Here is a 10354-nt window from a genome sequence, read left to right as displayed (position 1 = left end):
ACCGCTCGGCCACTCCGGCCGGCCAGCTCACTTCATGAACTTCCGTAAGTGGCCTTTGAAGTGCGCATCGGCGGACGTGACGGAAACTACACTTAATGCCCTTGACTTAGCAAAATTCTCGGCAGACACTATTAGGTTACAATTACAAAACAAGTACTGTTTGGTGTGTTTCATACGTTTTGGCGTTAAGAAACATTCTGTAATGCAATTGTTTATCATTATTTGCCTCTGATAAGAATAAGCAATTAACCGAAGTTCCCGGCTGTCTGGTGTGCATTGCGCGGCGCCGAGACTGCCACAAAATATTCATGTACCTATTATTCTGTGTAGAAGTTGTAATTTAATTGCTTTGTGTTTTACTAACACCATTTTTCCTTTCTTTTCAAACTTATCTTCTGATTATGACTCGATAATAAGTCGAAACCGGTAATCAGATAATTTGTTTGGGCTGAGGCTGATTGTGGTCACACAGTCTTTTGACCTTTCCAGTTTTGGGGCTTTGATAGGTACTGTGCTTGTGAGTTCCATTACTGTCGGCTCCTGGACGAAGTCTGATGATGGGATTTAAGTGAAATCTAAGATAATTCTCATTTATTGTTCCATCTCAGTTGCACATTTTTTATTAGATTACATGTTTCGATCACTCAGGATCATCTTCAGTAAGTAGTTGCGTCAGCAACCCGTCTTGTCTACTCAGAACCAGATATCAGAGTACTCTGATATGTAGTTCTGGGTGCACAGGGTAAGCTGTCGACTTTGATCTGAAAATGATCCTGAGTAGTCGAAACAGGTAATCTAATTAAACATGTGCACCCGATACGGAACAATAAATGAGAATTATCTTAAATATAAATACAGTATCCCGAAATTGACTGCATGTGAGTCCACAAAAATCTTCCGCTCCTGGTGGAGCGGCTGCCCGCACACCCTGCCTGGTGTGGGAAGGAATCGATTACCAGGCCTTTGTTGGGCGCGTTAATCAAAAAGTTAACTTCCATAATCGTTAATCCGCTCCTACAAAAATCTTAACTTCACTTAACGTTAAAGCGTTACTTTACAGGAGATTTATGAGAAGTTAATCGTTAACTTGTTTACTTTGCACTGGTCCAGACTAGCTTGACACACACCGCTGCCAATTACTGCAATGCCAAAAGACTCTCCACTGTTTCTCTGTCGTATTCTTCTAACGGAATTACTGCTACTGGCTCCGCTGTCAATACCTGACGCCCCAATATTGGCTTTCCCCGACTGGACCCTGACTTCAGTGCTTCTTCAAACTGCACATACCGCGATACATGTGTTTTCCCTATGAGTTGTTTCAAATTGTCAAGGCTCGAAGTGTGAACCTCAACTATTGATTTTTTAGGCAAGCACCGTTTACAATCGAGAAGTGCTTGTTCTCCCGAACTGGATACGAAAATAACGTAATCACTTAAATGCGGCCATGGATTTTCTTCAGTTGAGCTATAATGCAGTTCCATCATTTAGTTTCCTCAGTCAATCCACTAACGAAAAGTGGTACTTAAAGTGAACTCTGTAAACAAAAACAATACACAGGCAAAACCTAGTTATTCTCGCTCGCACTCAGTTGCACGCACCCTGGCGTATCCACATACTTACACAACCCGAAATTGTCAGTGCGGCGTCATTTCTGTCATAAATAGGAGGTACCTAATTACCGATTAACGGACTTGAAGTTAACAGAAGTTAAAGATCCCGATAACGTTTTCTCGAAATTAATTTAAAAGTTAATATGTTACTCCAAAAATTAACTTAATTAACGATTAACAGATTAACGGTCTTATACCCAGCTCTGTACCAGTTGGATACAACAGACAGGATGATAGGATATGTGTTAAGATATCAAGGAATAACCGCCGTGGTACCAGAAGTAGGTGTAGAGGGTAAGTTTTATAGAGGAAGACAGAGACTGGAATATATCCAACACGTAACTGAGGACGTTGTGTGCAAGACCTACTCGACGATGAAGAGGTTGGTACAGGAGAAGAACTCATGGCGAGCCATATCAATCTAATAAAAAGAGTGATGAGACAAACACATGATGCAAGTCTCCACTGTCCATTGTAAGGTGTCAGTCGGCAAACGACGGACGGAAACTTGAGATCTCAGCCCAACTGCGAGTGATCAGTTGCCGACAATTCTTGGTGACCTTCTGGCCGTAGCTTCTGCCCGGATTTTAATTCTTGTCATGCGTCTACTCGTGAGAGTTAGTCGAAGATGCCTACTATCCCCTCGCGGTGTAGTCCTTCTTGAAAGACCCAAGCCAGCACGGTTGTCCCGAGTCCATTTCGTCACTAGTCGTTCTGCACACATTGCACAGCTGTCAAAGTGATCCGTAGGTACGATACCCCAGTGTCCCTCATGGCAATGTTTTGACTTTTCTCAAATGCGAGAGGTGACGACAAGCTGGACGGGCACGTCCTCTGGGCATGCTGTATTGCGATCACCACCTGAAGAGTCCCAGCAACGTTAGACACAGCCAGTAGCCATTCCTCATCTGTACGAATGTTTTTCTTTTTCTGTACTGAAAGTAAGCTCACGTGAGGATGGAATTTTAATCATCATACGCCTCAGGTCAGGAAATAGCGCAGTATCTGACTGCCCTCGGTCACGGTATTCAAGGTGGAGCACTATTTGAGTCTGAATTTATATAAAACGAGCAGCCAAAAGAAACGGAAAGGTTTGTACCGCTTGTACCTCTGTAGATATTCCGTGTATGCGGCCGAATGTTGCAGCTAGATGCAGAGTACGGCACGATATCGGAGCGGTCTGTTACAGACAGGTGTGTGGCCCGCCGCTGTGTCCGAGCGGTTCTAGCCGCTTCCGTCCGGAACCGCGAGACCGCTACGGTCGCAGGTTCGAATCCTGCCTCGGGCATGGATGTGTGTGATGTCCTTAGGTTAGTTAGGTTTAAGTAGTTCTAAGACTAGGGTACTGAAGACCTCAATGTTAAGTCCCATAGTGCTTATAGCCATTTGAATCTTTAGAACAGACAGGTGTGCAGTAAGCATGCCATGAAGCCGCGAGGTAACCGACTTCAAAGTGGTACAATAACGTGAGTCAAGGTACACGTGCCACAGCATTTCGTAGATTGCCGTCCGCAGCTCGTGGTCTCGCGGTCGCGTTCTCACGTCCAAATCACGGGGTCCCGGGTTCGAATCCCGGCGACGTCAGGGATTTTCACCTGCCTCGAGGTGACTGGGTATTTGTGATGTCCTCATCATTTCACCATCATTCGTGAAAGTGTCTAGATTGGACTGTGTACAGATTGGGAATTTGTACGGGCGCTGATGACCGCGCAGTTGAGCGCCCCAAAAACCAAACATCATCTTCATTGAAACTTCCTGGCAGATTAAAACTGTGTGCCCGACCGAGACTCGAACTAGGGACCTTCGCCTTTCGCGGGCAAGTGCTCTACCAACTGAGCTACCGAAGCACGACTCACGCCCGGTACCCACAGCTTTACTTCTGCCAGTACCTCGTCTCCTACCTTCCAAACTTTACAGAAGCTCTCCTGCGAACCTTGCAGAACTAGCACTCCTGAAAGAAAGGATATAGCGGAGACATGGCTTAGCCACAGCCTGGGGGATGTTTCCAGAATGAGATTTTCACTCTGCAGCGGAGTGTGCGCTGATATGGAACTTCCTGGCAGATTAAAACTGTGTGCCCGACCGAGACTCGAACTCGGGACCTTTGCCTTTCGCGGGCAGAAGTAAAGCTGTGGGTACCGGGCGTGAGTCGTGCTTCGGTAGCTCAGTTGGTAGAGCACTTGCCCGCGAAAGGCAAAGGTCCCGAGTTCGAGTCTCGGCCGGGCACACAGTTTTAATCTGCCAGGAAGTTTCATATCAGCGCACACTCCGCTGCAGAGTGAAAATCTCATTCTGGAATCATCTTCATTGTTTGGATGTGTGATTGTGGGGATTGTACAACACTAGGACCATCTAAACCAAGACAGAAGCCACATACGAGCACTGTGGAACGAAACGTATATCATAATGCAGTGGCTACTCGTCTACAACGGTAATCCTCAGAAGTATAAGTTCTGACCACCGTCGATCAAACAGTGGCTTAGGAACGTTTACAGACATCAGGAAAACTTTCGAGGACCACTTCCGAAACAACTAATAAAACGTCGGTGTCTACGGTGTAAGCGGGTCCACTAGATGAGCAGTCTAGCCTCTCGAACGCCACATCATAAGTTTCATCATGGACTCGTACCACGTCTGGCAGACACAACCGAAATCCGTCCCGATACCAAGTGATTTTCATTACTACGACAACGGGACCAGTTTTCTTCAAGAGTATTCGCCCTGGTTAATGCAGAGAAACAGCACAGTTGAGGATATAAAATACGCAATGGACTAACACTGAACGGTGTGCTGTTTTAATCGTGGACGAAAGAAACAAACAAAAAAACAAACAGAAGTCGTCGCCTCCCACCCCGTTTCTGTCTCATTCAGTCAGTTACATTTCTTTCCATATCAATGCTAACGATACTACCAATAAACTTATTTCATATTTACTTTGTAATTTATGTATAGTACCAAATCTACCGAACTGTAGTTTCGGAAGAGAGCAACTGTAGGCAGGAATATATAATATTATCGTTGAGCGGCGCTGATCCACTCATACACAGGATCGATTATTCCAAGCAAAGAAGGGTAGTAAACGTGGGCACATCTTCATTTTCGGTACTTTGAAACAAGTCTACTCCAGGCGCTTCACTTCATGTGTTTTGAGTGGTGGTACTGTGAAGTAAAAACAATAAAAAGTCTATTAAACTTGGGGTCTAAAGCGTATACCTCATGAGCAGCGAGCACTAGTTCCCTACTGTAAAACACATCTCTTCTATTGAACAAATGTTCATAGCTCATAAGGTATGCATTTTAGAGCCCATGTTTACTATTCAGTCTTTTCTTATTTTAGTCCATACTAGCTCCTGACGAAATATTGACGGCAAAGAGCATACAGTAGAAGAGATTTGTGTCACAGTATCGAAGGCGGAGAAGTGCTCATAGTTTTTAAGGCACGCATGTTAGAGTCAATGTTTACTAGACTTTTGTTTAGAATAATCGTACCTGTCATCCCTTAATATTGACCATTCCTTCTGGGACACGCTGTATAATGTATTCCGCATAAATATGGAAACTGACATATTATTGTATGGTTACACGATTGGAGAACAATCGCTCGTAGCCGTCGCGTCCATAGAACATGTAGCAGTAAGCGTACGGAGGGATTCAAAGCGGAACCATCGTATGAAAATTGTCGCAGATAAGGCATATGGCCGAGATTCATTGGAAGAATCATCAGGAAGTAAAGTCCATTCACAAAGGAGGTGGCTTACAAAGACCTCGTTCCATCAGTTGTCCTACTTTAAAACTGCTCATCAGTCTGGGATTCGTGCCAGTAGGATTGACACAGGAAACAGAGGAGAGCAGAACTGTTCGTTACTGATTCATTTAGCAAACGCGAAAGCGCCATGGAAATGCTCAGCCCATTCCAACGACAAATACTGCGAGAGTGGCGTTCTGCATCAAGCGTGATTTACTTTTCTAAATCGCAGGTTCCTAAGAAAAGAATGAACATACTGCTTCCCCCTACGTTTATCTCGGGAAAAGACCATGTAATTAAAATTTGAGATCCGAGTCCACACGGAGGCTTAGGAAAGGGATTGAAGTGAGGGTGGTACAGCGAGTACCCTCCGCTATACACTGAAAGATGGGTACCGGAGTAATGATGATGATTCAGATGCTATCAGTGGTCCACTGTGAGATCGCCGCTGATTTAAACATGGAAATTCAGGAACCGAGGGCCGGATGGAGACAAATCGACCGTTTAGGCTTGAGCAGCCAGTGACTGATATCATATCCGATATCCTTCCATTACTTTTTCCACTTAGTGTATAACATATCAGTCTGTGCGCCTGACCAGGAATCAAACCTGGCTTCAATGGGTAGATTGAATATGGTATTAGATGATGATCAGTTTGGCTTTAGGAAACATAAAGGCACCAGAGAGGCAATTCTGACATTGCGGTTCATAATGGAAGCAAGAGTAAAGAAAAATCAAGACACGTACACAGGATTTGTCGACTCTGAAAAAGCGGTCGACAGTGTTAAATGGTGCAAGATGTTCAAAATTCTGAGAAAGTAGGGGTGAGCTGTAGGGAGATACGGGTAATACACAATACGTACAAGAACCAAGCGGGAATAATAAAAGTGGACGATTAGGAACGAAGTGATCGAATTAAAAAGGGTGTGAGGCAGGGATGCAGTCTTTCGCCCCTACTGTTCGATCTGTACACCGAAGAAGCAATGATAAAAGTAAAAGAAAGGTTCAGGAGTGGAATTACAATTAAAGGTGAAAGGATATCAAAGAAACGATTCGCTGATGACATTACTATCCTGAGTGAATGTGAAGAAGAACTGCGTGATTTGCTGAATGGAATGAACAGTCTAATGAGTACAGAATATGGACTGAGAGTAAAACGAAGAAAGACGAAAATAATGAGAAGTAGCAGAAATGATGACAGTGAGAAACTTAACATCAGGATTGATAGTCACCAAGTAGATGAAGTTAAGGAATTCTACTACCTAGAGCCGGCCGTTGTGGCCGAGCGGCTCTAGGCGCTTCAGTCCGGACCCGCGCTGCTGCTAAGGTCGCAGGTTCGAATCCTGCCTCGGGCATGGATTTGTGTGATGTCCTTAGGTTAGTTAGGTTTAAGTAGTTCTACGTCTAGGGGACTGATGACCTCAGATGTCATGTCCCATAGTGCTTAGAGCCATTTGAACCATTTTCTACGACCTGGGCAACAAAATAACCAATGATTGACGGACCAATGAGGACATGAAAAGCAGACAAGCACTGGTAAAAAGGGCATTCCTGGCCAAGAGAAGTCTACTAGTACCAAACATAGGCCCTAATTTGGGGAAGAAACTTCAGAGAATGTACTTTTGGAGCATTGTATGGTCGTGAAACATGGACTGTGGGAAAACCTGAACAGCAAGAGAATCGAAGCATTAGAGATGTAGTGTTATAGACGAATGACCGAAATTTGGCGGACTGGTAAGGTAAGGAATGAGGAAGTTCTGTGCAGAATCGGAGAGGAAAGGACTATGTGGAAAACACCGATAAGGGGAAGTATTTAAATAGTTTTGCATTACATACTCTAAGTCCATCGACAATCTGTGAGTCTGTAAAGTAGTTTCAATCATCCTGATCAGATAAGTCACTAGTCCACAGCTGAGAATGCTTTATAAGAGCAGCAGCACTGCACGGCGTTCCTCTATCTCTGAGCTCATCTGGTGCTCCAGCGGTCAGCCGGCGAGAGAGAGCGTGCTGCGATGAGTGTTTTTACCATCACCGCCGCTGACACGCGCGATGCTGGGAAGGTGTGGCCAGACCGCAGGCGACGTAAATTTCCTGTGGTGGAGCCGCGGAGGCGTTTACGATGGCAGTTCTCATTACCGAAGTCTCGCATCGCTGACCGCGCCGCCTCTGCCGCCGCCGACAGGTGCCGGTGCAGGTGGAGGCGAAGGTGAAGTTACAGCCAATCCGTGGCTCTCAGGTTGCTTCGTATCGAAACAGTGGGCGCAGACCAAAACACCGAGATCCTCTCTGCAAGCTTCCGCGATCTCCTTACTGGCTGTTCTGCCAAAACAAAACTGTACTAGCGGTTTCGAGATTTGTAATGCAGAAATAATGGCCCATAGTGCATTCAAACCCGGAAGTAGTGACGAATGGTGCACCAGCCATAAGCGATAAACGTTCCAGAGAGGTTTCCACATTATGGCGGCGCAGACAAAATAATGTAACTTCGGGTATAAGCCCAGAGGATTAAGCGACGGTGACCGACTACTGTTTCACCCTGTGCCAAATTAAAGTCATTAGGAAGCAGTAAGGAGGGCCCCAAGTGCAGCACACCGCTCTCCCCCGAGTTGTCAGTTTTCCACACCTTGTCAATACCCCGTTCTAATCCTCTCACGAAGAAAAAAAAATTCCCTGGAAATTCCGGAAATTGAAACTGGGTCCTTCACGTGGTTGAAAGCTCAGCTATGGAGGTACACAGGTATCACATCACAAAATATTAAAACTGTAATCTTCACAAAAAGCGACATAGCATCCCTATTTAGCAGTCCATTAATTAGGACCACGTTAAGGAAAGGCCCTTCCCGATGCTATTACTACCTGTTAAATTTTACAGTACCACTTTCTACAAAGACGTGGAAGGTCTCCAAAATAAGCCCATTCCTTAAACACAGCAAATCTCCATGTGATGCTCCATGAGCCTAACTTTTGTACTGACCATAATCTTTGAATTAATCCCAGCCCAACGCTTCCTCGAAGATCTAGAACAGCACCAATTTTTCTCCCATCCCAAGCACTCTTTAGCATTATCCACCTACTATCCTTATAACTGAACAGATTTTGACCTTCTGTTTTTGTCTCCCTCGATCTGTATGTCTACAGGTGGTACGAAATGAAAGTATAAAAGAGTTTACCGTTCTTCTTGTTGATCCTTGCATTTTTTGCCATAGCGAAATAAAATCCAAGTTCCATGGCCATCTAAACTCTAAAAGATCATTCTCAGACATAACATTCTTTGATGACAGTAGGAATGGTTTGCGTGGAACAGGTCCATCTGTGGAGGCATTAAACTTTTCTTTCTCAAATAATCATCATTTAAATAAACAATAAAAGTAAACGTTCGTCTGATTAAAAAGTTGGCGTAGTTTTCTTTTTAGTTTATAATGTACTTTAACAAGCGATGCTCTGTTGTTAAGTACACACGGAAGTCTGAAATGTTTTTATGATTCTCTGTTCATCTTTTGAAGCAGTTAATTTCATTTGGTTTTGTGTCTGGGTAGGCTGTATAGCCAGGATTTTAACAAATCTTCAGAGGTTGTTACGTGAGACGAGATTCTATTGGCTCAAAAATGGCTCTGAGCACTATGGGACTCAACTGCTGAGGTCATGAGTCCCCTAGAACTTAGAACTAGCTAAACCTAACTAAACTAAGGACATCACAAACATCGATGCCCGAGGCAGGATTCGAACTTGCGACCGTAGCGGTCTTGCGGTTCCAGACTGCAGCGCCTTTAACCGCACGGCCACTTCGGCCGGCTCGAGATTCTATTGATGCTAGCATCAATCTTTATTTTATACGTACATTAACGGGAAAATTTCGTAACACCAAAAAATAATTAATGTAGAGCAATAAAATTTCGGGAATACATTTGTGTAGGTAACGTATTTACGTGACTGATATTGCTAGATTACAGCTTAATGTAAGCGCGAGATAAGCCACTGTAAAAGTGAAATTCTGCTACATTAACAGCCAGCGTAACAGTCATAATGTTAAATGCAAGCATGCAGACGTGCATGCATTGTGTTGTTTAGGTGCCAGATGTCAGTTTCTGCGACTGAATTCCATGCTTGTTGCACTTGGTCGGTCAACATAAGGACGGTCATTGCTGTCTGAGGATGACGCTGCAGTTGTCATCCAATGGTATCCCATATGTGCTCGGTTGATACAGATTGGTGATCGGGAAGGCCAAAGCAAAGTCTCGACAATCTGTAGAGCATGTTGGGTTACAACAGCGGTATGTGGGCGAGCGTTACCCAACTGGAAAACACCCCCTGGAATGCTGTTCATGAATGGCAGCATAACAGGTCGAATGACGAGACTGACGTGTCATCTTGCAGTCAGAGTGCGTGCAATAGCCCCGCGAGACTGCTCCTGTTGTCATACGAAACCATTCTCCAGATCGGAACTTCCAGCTGTTGGTCCAGGTTGGTTACAGGCCCTCAAATGGTCTCTTTCTAAACACCATTCGGCCAGACACTGGCATCGAAGTAGTAGAACCAGCTTTCATCAGAAAACACAACAGAATTCCACCGTGACCCCCCCTCCCCGTCCGCCCCAGTGAGCTCTCGCTTGACACCACTGAAGTTGCAAAAGGCGGTGGTTTGGGGTTTGTGGAACGCGCGCTACAGAGCGCCTGGTTCGAAGCTGTCGTTGAAGTAACCTATTAGTAACAGTACGTTGTGTGACAGTGGTGCCAACTGCTGCTCAAATTGCTGCTGCAGATGCAGCAATGTGCGCCACAACCATATGCTAATCACTATGGTCTTTCCTCTCAGTAGTGCCACGTGACGGTTCAGATCCCGGTCTTTTTGCAGCGGTACTCTCCCGTGACCACCGCTGTCAGCAGTCATGTACAGAAGTTGTATTCCTGCCAAGTCTTTGTACACCCTCCAGTTTCTAGTAACCCTATTACACGACCTCGTTCAAACACAGTGATGTGTTGAGAATGGCGTTTTGTGACCT

At 44.9% G+C, this 10354-nt stretch overlaps 1 non-coding gene across 1 annotated transcript; it reads left to right on the top strand.

The window, feature by feature from the left end:
• The first annotated feature begins 3762 nt into the window (after nucleotides 1-3762).
• Nucleotides 3763-3837, top strand: Trnas-cga (transfer RNA serine (anticodon CGA)). The gene has a single exon. It is a non-coding gene; the product is annotated as a tRNA-Ser (tRNA).
• Nucleotides 3838-10354: the final 6517 nt, after the last annotated feature.

Source organism: Schistocerca nitens, chromosome 2 (assembly GCF_023898315.1).
Source record: "Schistocerca nitens isolate TAMUIC-IGC-003100 chromosome 2, iqSchNite1.1, whole genome shotgun sequence".
Lineage (NCBI taxonomy): Eukaryota > Metazoa > Arthropoda > Insecta > Orthoptera > Acrididae > Schistocerca > Schistocerca nitens.
This window is presented reverse-complemented; position numbering and strand designations above follow the sequence as displayed.